General features: G+C 38.2%; 1 protein-coding gene across 17 annotated transcripts in view; it reads left to right on the top strand.

Moving 5' to 3' along the window:
• The window catches only part of camta1a (calmodulin binding transcription activator 1a), a 394274-nt gene that overhangs the window by 126581 nt on the left and 245505 nt on the right, over positions 1-22188 (top strand). Inside the window, exon 2 of one of the 17 annotated variants that reach the window (XM_051880172.1) lies at positions 16115-16170. The exons of the other annotated variants lie outside the window; for them this stretch is intronic. The gene's annotated coding sequence lies outside the window, so the exon portion shown is untranslated. The remainder of the gene's footprint in view (positions 1-16114; positions 16171-22188) is intronic. 17 annotated transcript variants of the gene reach the window in all.

Here is a 22188-nt window from a genome sequence, read left to right as displayed (position 1 = left end):
AGCTGGTCATTATTGCATATTATAACCAACTGTCTGGAGTTCTCGATTCTGATTGGTCAGTTGCAACATACCTTGATACCTCCTATTATTTGCTGTCGTCCATGTAATGCTTCATTCGGGTAACTGAAACTGGCACTGCTTTCATGTCTGTCATATCACACTGTTGTTTCATACAAATGCAGCTTGTACTATCTGGGGTCTCAGCTAAATAAATCTACTGAAAAGGACCTAAGAGGACTTCAGTATTAGCACTATATTAATGTTGTTGCAGTGTTAGTCTTGTTGTTAGACTGGTTGTTTTGTAAAAATTATTTGGAATATTTTTTTTTTCTTAGCTTATTTCATTTAGTTTCTCAATGTATTTATTTCTGTACATGTCTTCACATGTCTGCTTACTAAACAAGTAAATGTATTGTACATGAAATATTGAACTGATCATTTGATTTGATTTATTATGTGAGTAAATAATGCAAGATACAAGAGATTGGTTGCCCAGAATAATGGTCAAATATATAGTTTAGCATTATAGAAAGTATTTCACTGCAGAATACTGTGATTTAACTAATCAGAATTGAGTATTCCAGAAAGCCTTGTCAAGTTGAGATATTTAATAGCACCAGCTGAGTTTAGCACTGCTACAAGTCAGCTCATCTTAGCACACGATGGCCCCATTGTCAACAGCATGATTAATATTTACTCTGCTCTCTTTCCATATGCAGTACTCACAAGAGACGTCCAGCACACAACAGAGAGGAAAAAAAAAAACATAGGAGAAAGTATACGTGCTCGTGTTTGTGTGTATTGTTCTTCACGCATGCCCTAGAGTCACAAAAAACAACAAACCAGCAAACAAATAAATGACAGAGTCATCAGAAGAGGCTTGAGATGGATGTAGGGAATAAGGGCCGGTGTATAAAAGGATGTGAATGCTGCCTTGAAGGCCAGGAGATTTCCGTTCTTACTAAGAGCAGAAGAGACACTGAATGCTGGTCCCTTACTGTGTGTCCTTCTCTTTTTTCATTCTCTCCTGGCAGACTAATTACAGACTCTCACAATGTGAGCGATGCACAGGATGCACACTTCACAGAATAATACAAAACAAAACCCGGCTAATGGCACTGCGTATATCTTAATTACAAATCTGCTCAAGAGGCACAGAAGATTCCTTTTGTAGGTCCCCAAAAGGCGATCAAATAAGCCATTCAACGCATCCAGAACGATTCACCTGGATCTCTTTGTTGGCACAGGTCGGCGTGCGGATCATTTAAATGGGATCTCTTGATTCATTACGCTTCTATCAGTCACACCACACTGTTTCGATGTAACAGCATGTACTGATTATGCAGCCACTTAGGTTTGATCTAAAAACTCATTTAAGTCAGCTCATTCACAACACTGCCTCCTTGTGGTTCTACTGTATTACTCTAGATACCGTTTGCAGAGGTACAGCATCCCCCAAAATTATTTTTGCACTTTTGGACTTGTCACACTTGATGTCTACATTTAATTGGATTAGATACAAAACCAAGTGGCATCTTCAGACAAATGATGCAATTTTTGCAATTACGTTTAGCAAAGGTGATCTGTACTGGACATATGAAGTGAGTTTTTCTTGAGTTGACATTATCTGTGGACATTTTCCCCAACATCTGACATCCTTACTTTTGAACAATATAATTTATTTAAAAAAATATATTTTAAAAGTTGAAAATACAAAAAAGACAATTTACAGTATTATATTATATTACATTATATTATATTATATTATATTATATTATATTATTTTTATATAAACTTCATGAGTTTAGTATAATTTTTATTGTGCAAAGACATTCATACATTATGTGTGGATAAATTGCCCAAATGTCCAAATACTTATTTGAACCACAATTTGAAATTACCTTTATATGGTTGCCCATATTTTTGCATGTACTATGGTGTTACTTGTCCTCAGCTTGTAGCAAGCAATCAGCCTCTCACGGCCATGCTCCTCCATGTTTCCTGTTGATATTCTAATCTTTAGTACATTTTTATTCTTTCATTTGTGCATCTCTGTCTGCTTTCTCAGACACCCTCGCTCTCTTGATCTGTCCTCATCTTTCATCCTTTCTCTTCCATTTTGCTCCTATTCTTTGTCCTTTCTGTCCTGTGTCTTCACAGGCAGATTGACTTGCTTCATCTTCTTTCCTTCACATTTCAGCAGCAGCCCATTTCAATTCTCATCTCTCCTTCAAAGGGTCTTTCACTATCCCCCTCTCGCTCCCTCGCTCTCTGGGGAGTGTGGAGGGAGAGAAGAGGGCAGCCTTGAAAGACAAAGATGAAAGAGAAAAGAAAAAACAAACACGCAAACAAATAAACCCTGCAGTAAAACAGCTTTTTCCATCTTGGTCATGGCAGGAAAGCCACAGCGGAGGCAGACCGACAAGGCCCAGGTGGTAATGTACATTTACAACCATAGAGCTTAGAACGCTGACCCAGAATGCAGAGAGACCAGGGTGACGCTCTCTGCACAGTTAGTATTGTGTTTCCTGATGAAGATGCTGAGAAATAATTGCTCGTATACGGTTATGTAACTTTTTTAGCTGATTTCGTCAGATTTTTCTGTATGCTATTTACAGAACAATATCTGAAAAATTATCACTGCAATCTATCATAGTCTGGCTGGTGATAGAAAATATTTTCTGTAGTTATTCAGTAAATGGAAAACAAAGTCCTAAAGGGATAGTTCAGCCAAAATTCATAATTTACTCATTCACTTACTACCCAGATTACTTACTTTCTTCTGTAGAATTCCAAAGGAGATACCAAAAAGAGAGGAGAAAAGCATCAGTAAAGGTGACATGCACTAAATTTCCAAGTTTTTTAAATTTATATGATAGCTTTGTGAGAGGAATAAAACTGAATTTAAATAACTTAAATGAATATCTTTTGAAGATCTTGCTTGACAGCTGTGGTCACCATTTACTTTTCACTTTTATTTTATGGAAAAGAGCAGCTTGAATACTCTGCTATAACTCATTTTGTGTTGCAAAATGAATGTGTTGGCTCAAAAAATAAATAAATAACGCAACAGTTTGCATCAATTTTTTTGAGTAATGACAACTAAGTGAATTTAAGTTCAACCAACAAGCTACATTGAGTTAGAGGAACTTAATAATTTGTAGCATAAACACACATTTTTAAGTTGTTATTATTAAGAATTGTAGCCCTGGAACCAATTAGGGGTCAATTCAGGGTGATTATGACACTTCTTGTCATTGAGATGACTTGGAAATTGTGGCCCAATCAACCTGAATTCACCCTAATCTTGTCTATTTCAGTTCAAATCAGCAGCTATCATAGCACATGCTAACATAACTTATTTAACATGTATATTTAATGAATAAGTAAGATATTACTTGTCACTGGCATTAGTGCAGTCATTGCTTGTAGAGTCAATGTAGTGTTTACCTTCATCTACTCTTCGGCACAATGGTAACCACAAAAACGTCAACATTACAGAAACTCTTTTAAATGTCAAACATAACAGTGTTAAACACTAATACGTCTTTCTATTTACTAAAAACAAATAAATTAATACTTAATTTCGACATTTATTCTCCTTATCCAGTCCTATGCAAAGAATGCCTGGAACTAGAAATCCACTGGCTAATACTTGAGTTTAAATTACAGACGATATTAAGTTGATGTGATGATCAATATTACTATGTCAACAGAACTCTACAAAATAATGTTTGCAAATTATAAAGTTTAATTAAAACAATAAATTAAAAATTTTAACTTGCAACCATGCATTTATTTAAGTTGTGGTAACAGGTCCCCTGAATTACTTTTTAGAATGGCATGGGAAACTCTTCCTTTAGGATATTGACTATAGTAAAGGGTTCAACATCCTCCTCTCTTTCCTGGTCTTGTACATCTGTTCCACTCATTCTCTTTCTCTCTCTCTCTTTTGTTTGTGTGAGGGTTTAATGGAGTCTGGTCAGGGGGATGTAGTGGGGTCTAATGAGGGCTACATCACAGACGCAGACCGATGTCAAATGTCTGGCCTTATTTACAGGTGAGGGCTTGCAGGGCATGAAAACGGGCACAGAGAGTTAATTAGGCAGGAAGGTAAGGTGGTCAATGATGGGCAGCCCCATACATACACACAGCTCATGGGAAGGATACTTGACCTTCAGAGCTGGCAAACATTTCGTACAGGCGATTTTATGCCTGTGGCACACTCATACACATTAGCTTGGTTATGAATACCTTGATTTTTTTTTTTTTTTTTTTTTTTTAGATTTTTTTGAATGAAAAAAATAAATATAATGTTGATGTTACTTAAAGCATTTGTTTGATCATTTTCACCTCCCAGTTCCCAACATTTCCATTTTTTTCCCAATTGGGGGGTTTTTCAGGTCTGTTGGTTTTTAGTGGTACACAAGACTAATACAATGCCACTGTCCAATTTTTGATAACCCCAGTAAATTTTGTAAATTGTAATGTGAAATAACACACTGGAGACTATTGTTAGATTTAATCACTGAGATTTCATCACTTGTCACTAAAGGCGGAGATGTGCTAAAATTTATGCTCTTTTGCCTGTAAAATGCGACATGGGCAGACAGCCCTCACCACAGTCTCGACCACATTATCACCAGTCCCTAATAAAAGGAATGTCACAAAGTGCGCTGAATGTCATTATTAATAAATCACAATTGTTGGAAATTGACCCTTGATCAAGATCACACAGCAAGGGAACATTCACTAGAAAGAAGGCCTTGTCCATTTATGTCAGTCACGGCCCACAATCCAACACTTTATTACTGAAAGAGACAATTAACCTTTTTACGCTGACGTCACTAGCCAGTGAGAGAGGATGAAAAATACACAGTTTTGAACGATTCATGAGATTAAAGATCCTGAAATTTGTGTAGCAGGCATTCAAGTGATCTGTGGGAAACTTTTAAATGACAAGTGGAACATTATAAATTCATATATTTGACAGAGTTTTCCCCACAGATTTATTGTAATTGAGATTATATATTATATTAATAGTAATTTGTTGAAATTTAACACAATTATTATGCTCTGACACCAGTGGAAGTTTTAGAAAGGTAACAGACTATATTTTGCATTTCATCCTGAATGCACTTATAATGTTAGTCAAGTTTCCTTGTATCAAACGCTGTTGTAATCTAGTTTAACATGACCTTTTTTCACAAATTCTTGCGTTCTTTGTGTAATTTTAGAATGGTTCTTTATAATTTGCCTGTTGTGTTGCTTTTTATTCTATTTTTCAGTGTCTTGCTCCCTGAGCACCTCGTTTTTAATATGTCACTGTTGCAGAACTACAGAATTAAAAACAGTGGTACTGTACCTTTAAGACTTGTTTACAAGCAATGGTATAGTTCACATTGTCTTTTATCATAGCTGAAGGCTAAATAGGTGTTGATGAGTGCTTGTGCATTTGGTTTGCTCATTGTGGCAATGTTTGAATTGTTTTTGCTGCTTATTTTTCATAGGCTAGTTGATCTGACAGTGAACTTGTGAATGCATATCTATATAATGTCTATTTAGTACAACAGAAAGTGGAAAATCCACATGTCCAGGTCCTCTTCAAAGAAACCTGTGCATTCACAAATAACTACAGTATTTATGAGTCATAGATAGGGGAAAGAAGAAACGTAATTATATATTACTTATTTTTAGAAATGCAAACAATATTTTATTATCTAGCTCAGAGAGTGTTCACAATTTTGAGTTGTTTATCTGACAACTTTTTAATTCCAATTAAGAAAAGTCTGAAATATATTTGATTATTATTCCCAGTGCAAATGCACAGCAATTGAAAAATACAATTTACTGAGTACTTTGGGATTATTACTTAAATCTTGTTTACTTATATCTCTTTTTTGTGTAAAGTGCTTTATCTTTATGAAATGTGTTAATGTGTAAAAATTCCACATGCTGTTTCATAAACCACTTGGATACTAAAAACAAAGTTAAAGCAAATTAGCATAGCTGGTCCTTGTTGGGGAAATCAGTGGCAAACATTTGTATTGGTTCATAATTCTCCTCTTTTATGCTGCCAGTTTGTTGATGAGTTTATTTTTGAGGGCATTCACTCCCTCTTCTTCTGCTTTCCATTTCAATCAAGGTTGAGGTGGCTTGTCGGAGCATCATTGTGGGTGAGCTGTGGTCAGTGCAGCCAGTTTAATAGTCACGGTAACATTGAAACCCGGGTGCACAAGAGTCACTAGTTATCTATGCAGTATCTTGAAGTGGAAACAGCTTGATTTGGGAATAGAGCCCATGCTAGCAGCCTGCGTGTTTCCATCCAAATGAATGTGTATTGGTGTGTGTGTGTTTGCAAAGCGGAAGCTGCACTAGTATGGAGGAATGCGCTTTGCTATGTGTCTTAATTGGATGGACTCCGGACCCTGGGGTCGGCCCACCTGCTCCTCTCATTCTGGGGGAGAAGAGAGAGCCAAATAAGTCAAAAGAGTGTTATTTGATTTTTAAGATAATAATGAATGCTGCCTAATGACCATATACATCGCCTCCTACAGGTTACCAATAATGTTATAGCCATACATCTGCCTTGTATTTATAATTTAGCTAATTTGAGCTACACAAAATCAGACGTAATCCAATTTTTAAAACAAATAAATACTTAAAATATGAAATAGATTAAGTAACACAAGTATGTATCCAAAAACTAATAAGTAAATAGGTGCGATAACTGAAAGTTTTGGGCTCACCGGAAATGTCACACGATAAGGTTTATTTTTATTGTGGCTCTTCTATTTTGAAAGGGTTGCTGTGCAAGGGTTTGGCCTGGTAAATATTTTGGCACATGGTCACTTAATATTTCATGACGGATGAGGGCTGGTTAGGTGATGGACACTGGTGTGTCGCTGTCCTGTATTAATGAAGAAGTTTACCCAGCAGCACCTATGTGGCCCCAACCTCTTTTTAAGTTGCAAGGAGAATGAGAGGGGGCGGGTGAGTGTGTGTGTACTGTGTGTTTGTGTAAAAGAGAGAGCGAGAGAATGAGATGCAGAGCTACCAGGCTGACTGAGGCAATTAGATCTATTATTAGTCCAACAGTGGAAGGATTGATGCACACAATAGTCAGTGTGTAAGCAGAAAGCCAGGGACGTGAACAAAATTTTAATAGTGAGAATCTCCTAGATTATAGAGGCCTTCATTAACATTTTCACACATGGCTGCTTAACAAATGAGAAAAGAGCCCCACCATACAGGCAGATTTATCGGGTTCTTACCACCAGGCCCGTGCCTGCCTGCCCAAAGGCTCACTCGTCACCTTTTCAGCCAAGAGGAGGACAGAATCCGTGTGAAGGCAGAGGACCTGAAACAACAGACTAGCCTTTAGAGCTAAGCTATTTTTGCCACTGTCAAACTATCTTTCTCATTTCAGCGATCAACAATAAGGATGGCATGTTGACCTGGGGAGAGTGCGAGAGAGCTTTAGACCAATTGACAGAAGAGTCACTTGCCCATTCGTGCCATTGCTGTGTTGAAAATCTTAGATTTGTTATTCTCATATAGTACATGTGTTTTTATGCCTTGTATAGGTGAGTAAAATAATGGAAATACTGTCCTGACTGGATCAGCAGAAACCTGCATTTTCCCATCTTCCCCAGCGACGCATGTGACATGCTCAGATTGGTTATTAGCATTAGCTTTGGTTATCAGAGCTTACCCCTGTGGTCCAGGGTTGAATCTGTTTGAAAACCACATGTGCTTCAGATGACATAGCATACCTTACGTTCCCACCTGCTGACTCTGTGAGAAATTGTGAAGGAAATTTTCCCACTCTTGAGAGCATCATTCAAATGAAAAATAGTCCGCTGCCATAAATGAAGGCATCAACAGAGCAGCAGCCAAAGAGAGATCTGGGAGAGGTGACATATTGGAAGGGAAATGGATTATACCCCATTAGTTCTATATGATTTCTTGAGGAAGCTGAGGACTCACTTCCACGTCTGTCTCGGCGGTTTCGCTGACTCACTCATTCTTTTTGGAGATCTGTCGGAGTCTTCCTCTTACATAGAGCGAGTGATAGGTGTGGAAAGGTGGAGGAGGACTCTGAAGCAAACACTAGATAGTCCAATTATCGGCTGCTAGTGAGTGTGGCTGTCAGGCTCTGTGATTGGCTGAAGACGCAGGGTTCCTTCCCTCCTCCCGATGGCAGTCAGGTGTGAAAAATTCAAGACTGCAGATACAGGAGGCTTGTTTTGGCCTCGTGCCAATCTCTTCTCGGTATCAATAATGAACATTTTAAAGAACAGCTTAGGCAAGGAGCAAACCCGGCTAATGTCCTTAAGACAAAGGGAGATATTGCAGCGGACAGGGGGCCAGAAATCAATTTCCCATTTGCTGCTTTAATTTGGGTGTGATGGGTGGAGAGATTAGGGCTGCTGGTACCTGTAAGCTTCTTTTGGTAGGGCCGTACCTGACACCAGGGGGTCTGCCCAGCTCGACCCCATGCTAATTAAAGTTCTGGATTGATCCGCAAACAATGTGATACCAATCTGTCCTCCACAACCCCAACAAGCACATCTTCCCAAGCCAACATCTTGATAATAGGCTCATAAAGCAACTGCTAATGGCACTTTCTGGGCCGAGCCCTGTCGGATCACATGCTTAAGATCTGTTTGCTTATTCTGCACCTTAGAGGTGGCTTGCCACACTATGAATGTCTGTTTGGATTGCTGTGTTTAGCTGTCCTCTAAATTCTGAGAGTGTCCTTTCTGTGATCTAAGGTGTGTACCATCCAAACCAGTCAATTGTGCATAGTCACGCTCAATGACTCCGGTCAAACATTCTAGGACGCTTCCGAAGTGGTGGCTTTGTGACTTTGCTTCTAGGGACGCATGATATAGTGGTACCGTATTGGTTATTAGGATTTTTTTTTAATTATTGGTACTGGCAAATGTTGTATATTCAATTTTCATGCTCATTTCCCATATTTTTACATTTTAGATGAACTTTTCTATTATCTAACTCACTTTAATTTAATCGTTAAAACACTAAAAATAAACATAAACTACTACTAATAAACTGTTAAATGGAATCTTTAGCAAATCTCAAAATGAATATCCATTTTTCATACTGCACATTATAATGTTGTGATGACTCAATTCACTTTTAAAAGCATTTAAAATTAAAATGTTAGTATTTTATTTATTTAGACAATATAAAATAGAATTTTATATTAATAATATTATCGGCTTATTATACTGACCAGAATTTTAATGGCTCAAATGACTCCTCCCTATTTGCTTCCTCAGCTTCCTTCTGCAAATTAACCATATCTAATAACAACATATGCCTTTATATGCCTTTCCAGACCTCTTGTGGACTGACCTGTTTTATTTTATTTATTGACTAAAACATTAATTGCAAAAGGGTACATTAGTGATGTATCAGCAAAACATTTCCTAATGGGCTGAATCCATGTTTCAAAATGAGATGCACTGACATCAGTGATTGGATATGATGTGGCCATTTTCTTTCAGGGAGGAACATGCAAGGCACTCATGCATATTTGAGTATGTGTAAACATTCATAAGCGTGTTTTTTTTCTAAAGGTGCCTAGGTATGGCACCCATCTATGTGTGTCTATGCTCCTGCATGTTAAATGAGAGGCTTTTTGGAAGGGTCCCTCAGAGGAGTTAATTAAACTGCTACCGGCTGAAGCTGATGAGCCACCCCACTCTGACCTTGAGGCTGCACTCCCCCTATGTGTGTGCATTTACACCTACATAATCAGCCCTGCCAGCAGCACCCACCTCCCCGCTGCCCCCCACCCCCCCATGCTGCCACCACATGGCCACCAGACTCCTCTTCCATCACCCACGTTATAGACTCTATTACGGTGCATTCACACGGGGCGTTGGCGTTAATGTTTCTCATTTACTTTGAATGGGTGACGTCATGCATTGCCGAACTGAATTGTGGGTTCCGTTGCGTCACGTCACTAGTGTTGCTCATGGCAGAAGTTGAAAAATGTTCAACTTTTCAAGCGCTAATGCAGGCTTCAGCCAATCAAATCGCCTTATGCAAATAACCTAGCGCAGACGCTAGCCAATTGCGTTCATGCAACCCCGGAAAGTAATGTGATTGGCTGTTGCCACTATGACGGTTGCGTCAGCACCAAGCTTCAGACACGCCCTCCATTAAGCGTCAATGCCGACACCCCGTGTGAATGCAGCGTTAGTGAGTGATGTCCAAAACTGCATATTTTATAAGGATGCACCAATATTAAAATATTTGCTGATACAGATGAGCCGATAATTAATATCATGTTATGGTTGTTAACTGATAAATGGCTACTATAAATATTTAATACAATTTTAATTTAGATAAAAATAATTTAAAATAACACTAAACACTAAATTTAGTCACCAAAATAATACAATGTTTAGAATGAAAAAAATGTATAGGGATGCACCAATATTAAAATTGTGGTCGATAAAACAAGCTGATTTTTACACTTTGATAGATAAATAGCAGATATTAACTTTTGTATCTAAATAATTAAATTTTCACAAAAAAAAAAACAAAACAAAAAAACAAGTAAGTTGATTTCAATACTTCTAATTTAATTTTTACATCAAAATGTTATAATGTTCAGTATGAAAAATGGATATACATTTTGAGATTTGCTAAAGATAACTTTTAACAATATTATAAGTGTTTTTTAAAGATAAGCTTTAAGTCAGTGTTCCTTGATGGTAATCTACATCTAAAAATAGACGAAATAAGCATGTATATCACTAAATAAGAATATTTGTAATATAGCTGGACAACAGATATGGAACTAATATTTCATTCATGGCAAATATTTTTAAACTAATCTTTGGGTTTCCAACGAACTAGTTGATTGATCGGTCATTTAAGGAGCCCTGTGTAGTTTGACTGGTTTTGTGTTTATGGGGGCATTCTTGGGTTCGACAAAGCAGAACAGAATGGAGCAGAATGCAGGGATCTTTGAGGTGAACTTGACACACCATCTTATAAACACTAAAAAAAAACTGTGCGAAATGTGACATCGGCCCAAAAGACCCATTTGAATGTGTTTGGCTGTAGTGGTGCTGTTAAAAGGGGATGAATTTAAAGATGTAACTTTCTGAGATGTATGTTTCACCATGCATCATGCAACTATTTTACAGCTAAAACAGTAAATCGACTACTGTGTTGTAGGATGACGATCGATTAGTAACATGTACACTTTGTGGTAAACTAACAGCTTTGCCACAGTGTGCTACATTAACTGCTTTAAAGACTAAATCCTAGCATGATTGTTGCGGTGCTCATCCAAGCATGTGGCTTGCATGGTCCTTTTCCGAGTGGGAGATGACAAAGTGTTTGGTGTGACAACAAATGCAAATGATCCTTCTGTCAAGGTTACTTATTTTAATATGGCAGGCTGGGGATTTATAAGGCTTGCTTTCTATTGGCTGTAGTTGGAGCCATACAGCTGCTGGGATCACAGACTGGAGACTTACCAGTGTGAGCATGTGTCCCCAGGCATCCACTAGATCTAGCACTGCATCATAAATGCATGTTGTCATATGTAAGGATAGACATATACGCGTACTCCCTATTCCCACTGCAAAGCATGTGGTTTATCTGTAAATCTGCAAACTCAATCATGTATGTTGTGTGGGTAAGAAGTGTTTTACTTACAGCCATTAAAAATACATTAAGGGAGCGGGCTGATGGTGGAGGGGGAAGACAGAGATGTTCTGAGATGAACACACTGGAGAGTGCTGTGTGGACAGGCTTTATATTTACTGTTTCAAAGTGCAGAGCAGAAGCCGTGGGTCCCAGCCCCGTTTCCACCTCACCAGGCCAGAGCCGCCCCGCTGTGTCTGGTCTCTGCACCACATGGCGCGGGCACGATCTGCTCAGCGAAGCTGTCTCTTTGAAAAGCTCCATCCACACATGAACGGAGCGCAAACTAGGAAAAAATGTTTAGCAAGAATGGAATGTCACAGCGGATAAGCATCACAAGCTGCTCCATATTTATTATGTGCAACAATTTGACTTACAGAGAATTTAGATTAATAACGCTGAGCCCCAGGAAGTCATTTCCTTCGGAGCGAGTGATTTACATGCAGTATCGCCCGGAGAGAAGCTTTTCCCAGGTCCTTCCTTAGTGTCAGCTGAAAATAATGACATTTAACACCGTGTCCAAGGTTAATAGGTGCTCCCTCATCTTTTGAACTCCATCCCTCTCATGTGCTTTTGAATGTAGGAGTGGTTTTTATTATAAAGTTATGCTTCATAGGACACAGATGCGAAAGTCTTTGTAAAGGTCATCAAAGATAGAAAACTTATGCTTGACGAAACAGTCCTCTTGTTTTTTTAGCCTCAAGTAAGTTTGTTCTCGTGCTAAATTGTATTTTGGAACTCAAGGGCCAAGTTGTTATATATATATATATATATATATATATATATGAATGTATATATGTATGTGTATGTATGTATGTATAAAACAACTTGGCCTTTGAGTTCCAAAATACAATTTAGCACAAGAACAAACTTACTGGGATTTCAATGTGACGTACACACACAAAATACGTCATATATATGACGTATTTTGTGTGTGTACGCCACATTGAAATCCCAGTCCTTTTTGTTCAGCCAGTTTGGATGCGGTTCTACAGCTGATGATTGTATTGCTGAGCTGTGTCAGAGGTGTTACTCATGTTTCTGTTTCTGTCTGATACTTCTGCTGCCCTAAGGGTCTAAAGGTATTCTGATGGAGTCAGTTCTCTCCCAAAAAAGAAAACTAGTATTTCAGCTAGGTGATGGTGATGCACCACCCTGAATAAATATATTTTTCATGATTGCCTCTTCCCTGTGTCATATGATTGTTTTTAACAAGCCTGACTCCCCTGCCTGGTGTGCAGGATACTTATTGATAAATGATTAACGGCTGCAGAAGGTATGAGGAGCCGGATTGTGCCTTCCTTCGGTGAGCAGACCTGCTGTTGAATATTTCATCGGCACACAGATGTGCTGCCGATGTCTGTATAACCGCTCCTGGCCCGTCAGCCCTGCTCTATTAGAGACCCATGAACAACGATCCACAGCCCTCTCCGGCACCCATTCTTAAACACAAGACAATGCTGGGCTTCTCTCGACTCTCATTTCTCAATCACAGTACATGTGAGTGGGGCCGTGAGGACGTTTGCCTCTGTCCGATGAGATCTGAACTGCATTCCAAGCTCGCATTTCCACTTTTGCACTTTTGCCTTTTTTATAAGCTGCGACTGAAATGTTCTTTCCAAATGTTCTTGACCAGAACTTTCTACAAGTAGACAGACTAGAATGTTTTGTGACTGGGCATTTAATGTACTATATTTAAAAGTTATATATTATTATATTACATGAAATATTTTATTAAACAATAATAAAATGGTAAGCATCTACCAGAAAAGCTAAGTTCATTCTAACTCGCCAAAGCTTGGCCATGTTGGTAAACGTATGTATGTGTTTATGTTGACATATTGTGGTGCCAGGCGGCCCCGTCTGTCTGTGTTACACTGCCATCTCCTGTCTGGGAGCCCTGGGCGAGGTGGCAACAGGGATTTGGAAAGTCTGAGTGTTGGTCTAGTTCTGAAAAAAACAACTCTGATCAAAGAAGCTCTTGCTTTAATCCTCCACACTCAGCTGCCTTCCCCAAAAACACTGCCAGCCAAACTGCCCTAAAGTACTGCTGCTATTTTTACTCTTCATAGCACAACAACAGAAAAGGGAACCCTTGCGTGTGGGTGAATTTGAAGGAACAAAACATCAGGGAATAAGAAGTTCGAGTGTGTATGTGTAAGTGAGAATGTGTTTGTAAACTTTGTATTTAGACCATGTGTTGTGCATAGAGTAGTGATAGAATGATTGATTATTTAATTCAGTTCAATTCACATTTATTTATATAGCGCTTTTCACAATACATATCGTTTCAAAGCGGCTTTATAGAAAATGCATGTGTCTACATTACAATTTAGAGTGATCTTTTATCAGAGGTGACTGTGTCCAAGTAATGTCCATATTTCAGAAATGTACAGTTCTAAGACAATGCAAATCACACAGTTAGCTAACATCAAGTATTAATTTGAGGCAGAAACAATGAGTTCATTAAAGTAATTATATTATGTTGTGAACATAATTATTACAATATATAGAAAATTTGGCAGTGGTGCATGTTGATTCTGAGTTGGCGTCATCTGAAGTCCTCGCAGGAGTTGGAGTCATCTCTTCACAGGTGTTGGGTCATCTGAAGTCTTTGTAAAAGGCTGGATCCAAACTGGAGTTGGCATTTTCTCTAGTTACCTCGGGATGAGCATATCGAGATAAAACAGAAGAGCAAATGGAAAATAATTAGAGTAGCTGCTGTTCATAACATTACAAGCAAAGATAATCAAGTGCATTGGATCTAATATAACTGGAGTATATATAACTCTTTAGCTTGGCTAAAGAGATCTTTAATCTAGATTTAAACTGGGGCTCTGTTTACACCTGGCATTAGTGTCATTCACTTGTGATTCGAACAAAAACAGGTGTAAATGGGGTCTAAAACGTTTTGAGCTTGTCCACTTTTGACCACTTCCAGAGGTAGTCAAAAACGCATTCGACTGGATTGCTTTCATAGTGTAGATGCTCATGTGGTCGAATGTGTTCGAACAGCCATAAAAGACCACCAACTCTCCATCTGCTGACTTAATGCGTAAACATAATGGGAAGCACGCTAGCCTGACGGGATTTAAACTTTGTAGGCTGAAGACTCAATTTTTGTTTGAAGACGAAAAACGTACCAAGCACAATGTTCTCTCACCATTCCTGATTTCTAACATGTGCTCACTGCGTTTGACGTAGTCTTGCAGCTGTCAGAGCAGAAATGAGCAGAAAAGCTGCCGCTCTCCATATGTTTTCCCTTCGTTTCCGGGCGCATTTGTATTTAAATTGCGCAAGCTTATTTTGTCCGTTAGGTCAAAAGATCTGAAAAAAGCCATATATTTACAAGCCCATAGACCCTCCCCTTGAAGAAATCAGGACAGAAGTGGTTTAAAGTGGACAAAAGAGACGGATTAAAACACTAGGTGTAAACAGGTGTGTGTCTCCCTCGTATACTTGTGATCCGATCGACCAAAACGCGTCTTAATACCAGGTGGAACCAGGGCCTGGGATAGTGTCTCTGAGCCCCGAACATCATCAGAAAGTCTATTCCAGAGTTTAGGAGCCAAATGCCTCCTTTAGTGGACTTAGATATCCTAGGTACTACCAAAAGTCCAAATTTTTGTGACCTTAAAGAGCGTGATGGATAGTAGAGCGATAGAATATTGGTTAAATACACAGGAGCTAAATTTAGCTGAAATTATTTTTTGTTTATCAACTATTTTGTGTTTATCAACCAATAACCATGTCCACTTGCCTTGTTAACAAAGTTATGTCCCACTCGTGTCAAATTCTATTAAAATTGCCACATCTGTAACTCTGTCACTCAAAGTTATGTTAACTGACCCATTTGATGCATGCCAACCTGCTATAGTGGTATCAACTATTTCCTTAAAACCAACACATAAATACTACATAAAAAGAAACAAACTGTGATTGATCACTGCCTTAATGCCAGTAGTCAAAATAATGATGATGATGTGTGTGTGTGTGTGTGTGTGTGTGTGTGTGTTTGTGTGTGTGTGAATTTTAATTGAATATTGCGTGGAATAAGCAGGGATACACAATCTGTATCTGTTAATATTGGATATTTAATTGTTATCGGCTGATGACAGGGAAGGCAAGGAAAATTTTTAATTTTCTCAAATGAAAATTTATTTATTAAAAATGTATTTTGTTCACTTCCAATGTTTATTTTTATATTTAGTTTGCTTTTGCTGTCAGTGCTCACTTAAAGTCAATAATTAAAAAATGCATTTAAATGATTAATTAGTTTTAGTGTTTTATTAACTTAAATAGTACATAATTTTAACAATAATTTATCGTTTATTCATCTATGACAGAATGACAGAATTAAATTGAAAGTGTAATCTTAATATTTGTATTGATAGACTGTCTTTGTGCACCCATCTCATAGACCCGATCATAATTTATCCCAGACGAATAGAGAGAGCCTCTTCGCCATTCTGATGGGTAGGTGTCATTTTTTATTAACTGAATTGTGAGGGAATGATCAAAGTCCATAGATGTCAAGTCGTCAAAGTCACTGCTCTCATATAGAGTTATAGGATTGTGCTGTGCCTCTATATGGACCTTTTTATTATGCCACACACTGCCTAGCTGTGGTTGCAGGTCTGAGAAACCCTGGCTCATAAAATAACATGCAAGATGACTTTACTCCCACCCTCTCTTCTCTCACTGTTATGTACGTGTGCTTCATGGCTCATTAAAATATAAATAGGTTTGTTTACATTTTGTGAAGCATTGCTTGCTCAGATGTACGACAGAACGCAAGAAGACTTAACAGCTCTGATAGGCTGGGCTTAATTGTTTTTGCCATGAACATTAGGCAAATGCACCAGGTTTATTGCACATGCCTCGTGTGTTGCTAACATCCCCTTTAAATCTTACTACATTCAGTATCTGCTGTAGATCACATTGCCCTTGTTACTTTACAACCCTGATAGGACCTTAATGGAGCATAACAATTTACTATGTAGAACTCTTTGGATTACCAACTTCTTTATTGCTAGATTGGTATTTTTAATGTAGTTATTTATTCATTTCACTTATGTATCATGTCATGGTTAGAGATGGGTCATAGTTGTTTAGTGAGATTCACTTGTTTTATTAAATCATTAAATTTATTTTTATTTGTTTGTGTTATTTTAAAATTCATTTATTTGCATATATTTTTAATTGCACATATATCATTTTTAGCAGCAATGCATTTAATTATTTTAATTATTTAGATATTAGACAGTTTGCATGATAATATCCTTTTGGAGATGCTGCATCATTCCCTCTAAATCACTACTGCTACAGCCGTACACATGCACATGTTTTTGGCCATTGCATTGTGCTTTGTCTGTTGTTGAGTTTGTAAATATGTTGTCTTGCTCTATTCATGGCCAGTATTTAGTGTAAAGTTTGTTTCAGATCTCAGAAGGCCCTTGTGACTAGAAGGTACATGGTTGTGACAGGAGACAGAGAAACAAAGATTAGAAAGACTGACAGAGAATGGAGAGAAGGAAGGGAAATAAATGGCCCTAGCGAGGGAAAGAAGAGGAGATGTGGGTTTGGGGTGGAGAGCTGGCCAGCATCGGATGAAAGATGAAGGTAGGGGGTGGAGTAATGGCAATGATGAATGGCCCATGGCTCATCAGCGTTCGCCAGGTTGGTGTGCAAAGATTAGATTTTAATGCAGTGCTTTGACTTTCCATCAGTAGCAAATAATCATAGAACATCCAAATTAAGTGTTGTTTTGATCGAAAATGAATCAAATATGAGACTCTGCCCTTGAACAAGAGCCCTTTAAACTATGAAGGATACATTAGTTCATTACAGAGAGAACTCTGACAGGCAGAAACAAGCGTTCTTGGGTAGAGTAACTGTCTGTTTCAGCTGGATTAAATGTTTTTTTTATTAAACTTTTTGATAGCTGTCTGTTTATGAAATACTATGTTTGAGTTTCTTCAATTTAAGCATTTATTTAAACACGAAGTTAACATTTGCAATAATGAGATATGTATGTATACACACACACACACACACACACACACACATAGACACACACACTGTATATATATATATATATACACAGTACCTGTCAAAAGTTTGTAAACATTACATTTTTTTTGTTTTTGAAAGAAGTCATATTAAGTATAAAATATAGGTTAGTACAGTTATTACACTAAAATATACATAGTACAGCGAATGTACCTGATTATATGAAGGTTTCATGCTGTTAAGCTGGTGTGTGAAATGATGGTCTTTACAGTCATAATGATGATATGGTAAGGATACCTATATTTTGCTCTGGTACTTTGTGTCTTCATGACAGTTTTGAGAAGAAAATGTTTTTCTGTGCCAGGTTTGGCAGTCTTTTTACTTCTAAAAGAAAAGGTAGTAATATATTTTCTTTTAAAACCAAAAAGATTGTTTAGCAAAAGATTATTAGCAAACGGCTTTTTATTAAAATGTAGTGTCGTCCAATGATGGCCCTTTGCAAATTATTTTGTCTTAGACCACTGTCTAGTAGTGTCTTCTGGTCCTTGAAGTATAGTGAAAGGACGCTCTTGCTGCCTTTGCTACAAACATCCACCACCCTAGTGGCCGAGCGGGGGACAAAAATAGCGTTCCGTCTGTTGCCAAGGTTACAACATTGACAACATGACATGGCCATTCATTCTCAATACTGTATCTCTCTGGCCTTCTGTGAGCACACGTCTGCTAATCTCAGGCCTCAATCTGCCCTCCTGTCTATTTTTGAAGGGTGTGGAGATGGTTTGCATTGGTGGGGTGGTGGAGGGGGGTATCTTCCCTTCTCACTCGGCACTCTGTCCCACCAAAACACAGACACACTCTCACACACACACACACACACACACACACACACACACACACACACACACACACACACACCCCTCTACAGCAGCTCGCTGATAACACAATGAGAGTTCCTGCTCGCCACCAGAGCGTGAGAGGTGTAATTGAAGCCGTTTCTATGCAGGCCCATGTGTCACTCCTCCATTTGCAGGTATGCTCTGCTGAGAGGGGATGGCACTGAATGGTAGAAGAATGGTAGTCACATTAAAACTGTAATTGAAAGATATGTTATCATGCCCGACTCTTCTCGGGAGTTGGCACTGTGTTCAGAGACAGAACGAGAGGGGGAGGTATCAGAAGCGCTCTTCCGCTAAAGGAGAAGAAAGGAGACCTCTTTTAATTAAAAGGGGAACCAAAAGTTGAGACTGGAGGCATGTTTGGCATGAATAAGTTGCCCCTTGCCTTTGTTCGGTGACATTGACAAATAGAGTTCTGGGATGGAGAGAGAGAGACACTTATCTTTGATGCATAATGAAATCAAAGTCATGGAAATGAACATGTTCTTTGAGGTTCAAGGGGCTCATAGTGAACTCAAATTATCTGCCTTTGACAAAACACGAGTCGAGGCAGTGTCACACTGTCATCTCTAAATATGGGGTTGGACGGTGTTGCCGTCGTCTTTTGGAGCCTTTTTATGAAAGCATCGATCGGAGCTGTTATCAGATGTTTAATTACTGACTGAGATGCTCATGGTTAGATGGCTTGATTGACAAGTTTTTTAATTCCGGCTATACAGTCAGTTTCATTACTGTTGAGCTGATGAAATCAATTCAAAAGGCAATTTGGTTGCTTGGAAAATCTGCTTAGAGGTGTACTGTAAGGGTCATTGGGAATATTGATTTAAACTTCAGCTTTTCTCTGATTTGCTGGTTTGAAATGGAATTAGACGAAATGTTGGTGAATCATTGGTATTATTCAAATTAATATCGATCTAAAATCTTGATCTTTGCGGTCAGCGGACATTTTGAGGAGGAGGGAGGAGACGTTCACCTTTTTGATGGAATATATTTATTCTAGACTGTCATTTGAGCTAAAGAATTTTGATATAATTGTTGTCAGAATTTATTGCTGATTTGAAATGTTATTTCCTACATAGAACTAGCAAGATGGTTGCTGAGTTGACTGACTTTCCTTAAAGGGTCTTTAGCAAAACTTCCAACAAGGTATATTATGACTTGTTAAGCACAAAACACACAGCATTTATATTATAATAATAGTAAAATAATAATATTTTGTAATTTTATTCTTATTTTTTATTGTATTTTTTCACATTTTTACTTCTAATTCATTAAATCCCATTTTTTTCACATTGTCCTTGTTGTGTAAACAATAACAGAACATTTTTGTAAGATGCATTGAGCAGCTATTTTGTGTCATAGCTTTTATTATTTTGTGTATTTTTAAGCATTACTGGAACCTTTATTGACTAACCAGCAGTCAGGTCCGGAACGGTTGTGCAATACTTTTTGGTTTTATACAAACTTCTGTATTTAAGACTGTGAATTGAGCTGAACTAGATTGAGACATCGATCAGCACAGTCTATGCTTGATTACAGAGCAATTGTGTAAAAAGTGGCGTTACTCCCTCACTATAGGCTTTACCCATCAGCCTCATTCATTCATTGCCCCAGGTCATCGAGCAGTGGAAACATGCCTATTTAACCAGTGCCACCATAACCACCCTTCAGATTTTCATGACAGATGCTGTTTCTCAGGATGTTCAAATGGCCGTTTTTACTCATTGGCTCCTTGCAGCATTCCCAAATAGATTTAGCAATGATACTGTGAGGCAGAAAAGGGGGAGATAAAAGGGGAAAAAGCGACAAAAATAGCCTTTTCTGCGGAGTTCATTTATGGGTGCTTTGAATGCATTTGAATTACGAGTGCTTCATCTGCCTTGAGCTGATTTTTATTAGCTGCCTCTTTGTGCAGGATTACAACCACAGCATCCATTTTAAGCCATCTTTTTTATGTTTAAAGCATAACTTTTAGTTAAAAAATTTCCCTCACGCACAGTCTGCCCGCCCTGTCAGAACAACGCATTCACTAGTTTGTACTTAATGGGTAATTTTAATGTCACTGGCCACAAATTAAGAAACAAAGCTTGCAATTAAAAAAGTTTATTACGCACATTTGTGGCTCCTTGATTTTAGCCAGAACTCTCTCATCCTAATGTCCTGAGAGAATGCGGCAGATATTCAAATGAGTTACTTTGTTATTAGCTACAGTGATGCTGTGCTTTCACATTCCTTAAAATTAATTCTATCCTCGTGAGTGGTGTATATCACATTCATCTTGTTTCTGCTGAACACCAGTCTGCGATATCGTTTCTTAATTCATGCTGTAATTTGGCCACAGTGATGAATGTCTTGTGTTAGATAAGAAAAAATCGTCCTCACCAAGTGAGAGGCCCTGGTGCGCTACACCTATACTCTTGTAGGCTGTTGCTGCATTGTGTTTGCATTTAACTAATATTATAATCAGTTTAAAGACTCATGGATGTGTTTCCTTATGGATACATATTGTACTGTTTGTGCTGTGAACCTCAGACCATGTCTTGTTGCAGAGATGCTTGACAGATGCTTGCCATAGACTTTGATTAAAGGCGAGACTTGAGACATATCAAGGGATCAGAATATCTTTGAGAACATTAGGGTAAGCTATGTATACTTGAGCATCTAAGTATCTATCTAGTAACCGCATTGCAAGATGCCAAAAATGAGCCTAGCATGACAGTGAGTTTAGCAAGGACAAGTACCAGTTATATTTTCTTCAGAGAATGTAAAAATCTAGTTGAGTGTTGTTTTGCTCTGTTTTGTGAGTTAAGCATTCCCCATTACTGGCAGACATGAGAAGCACATGGCGTGGATTTGTCATAATTAAAGCAGGACTTGGCGCAGCATCTGAGGGAGACACGCAATAAAGTCTCCGGTTTATTTAGAATACTCTCTCTGGTGCCTCAGGGGACTTGGGGGACCTCCTCGCACTAAATCTAGTTGCCAGAACATATGAGGGGGATAAAGAGGTTGTATTAAATTTGTTGACTCTCAGATCTCCTCTCAGGCAGCTCAGTATTGCATTTGTTGGTTTCTCCAGCCCTCCTAGCCCCTTTTCTCAGTTTGTTGTATTGAATCAGACAGTGCTCAGATCCTCTCCACTGCATGAGTTGAACACTATTGAATTGCTTGGCTTGTAGATCCACAATTTTAACTTCTTTAGACCATATTGAATTTACTGGCCTAGGGATCAATAATACTTTTTTTTTCTTTTTCTTTTTTGTGGACCATATTGAACCAAGAGTTCACACCACATCTGAAAATGCTGGAATTGGCCAGATTGTTTTTGAATCTGCCTGTCACACCTAGATAAAGGCGTTTTCAGTCATTGTTTGAAACGATAAGCATAAAAAATCATTTGAGAAACTAGGTCAGTTGAAAGGATCCATGCTTTAGGTCAGGGGTTTTCAAACTTGGGGCCGCAATACAGTGTCCCTTTAAAATTGGACTGTATATACATTTTATGGATGTATTTTTAGGGCCAACAAAGTGAACTGTAAATCTGCTCAGGAAAGATTATAGATACCTCCGAATTGAATTGAAAATG

Source organism: Ctenopharyngodon idella, chromosome 22, assembly GCF_019924925.1.
Source record: "Ctenopharyngodon idella isolate HZGC_01 chromosome 22, HZGC01, whole genome shotgun sequence".
NCBI lineage: Eukaryota > Metazoa > Chordata > Actinopteri > Cypriniformes > Xenocyprididae > Ctenopharyngodon > Ctenopharyngodon idella.
This window is presented reverse-complemented; position numbering and strand designations above follow the sequence as displayed.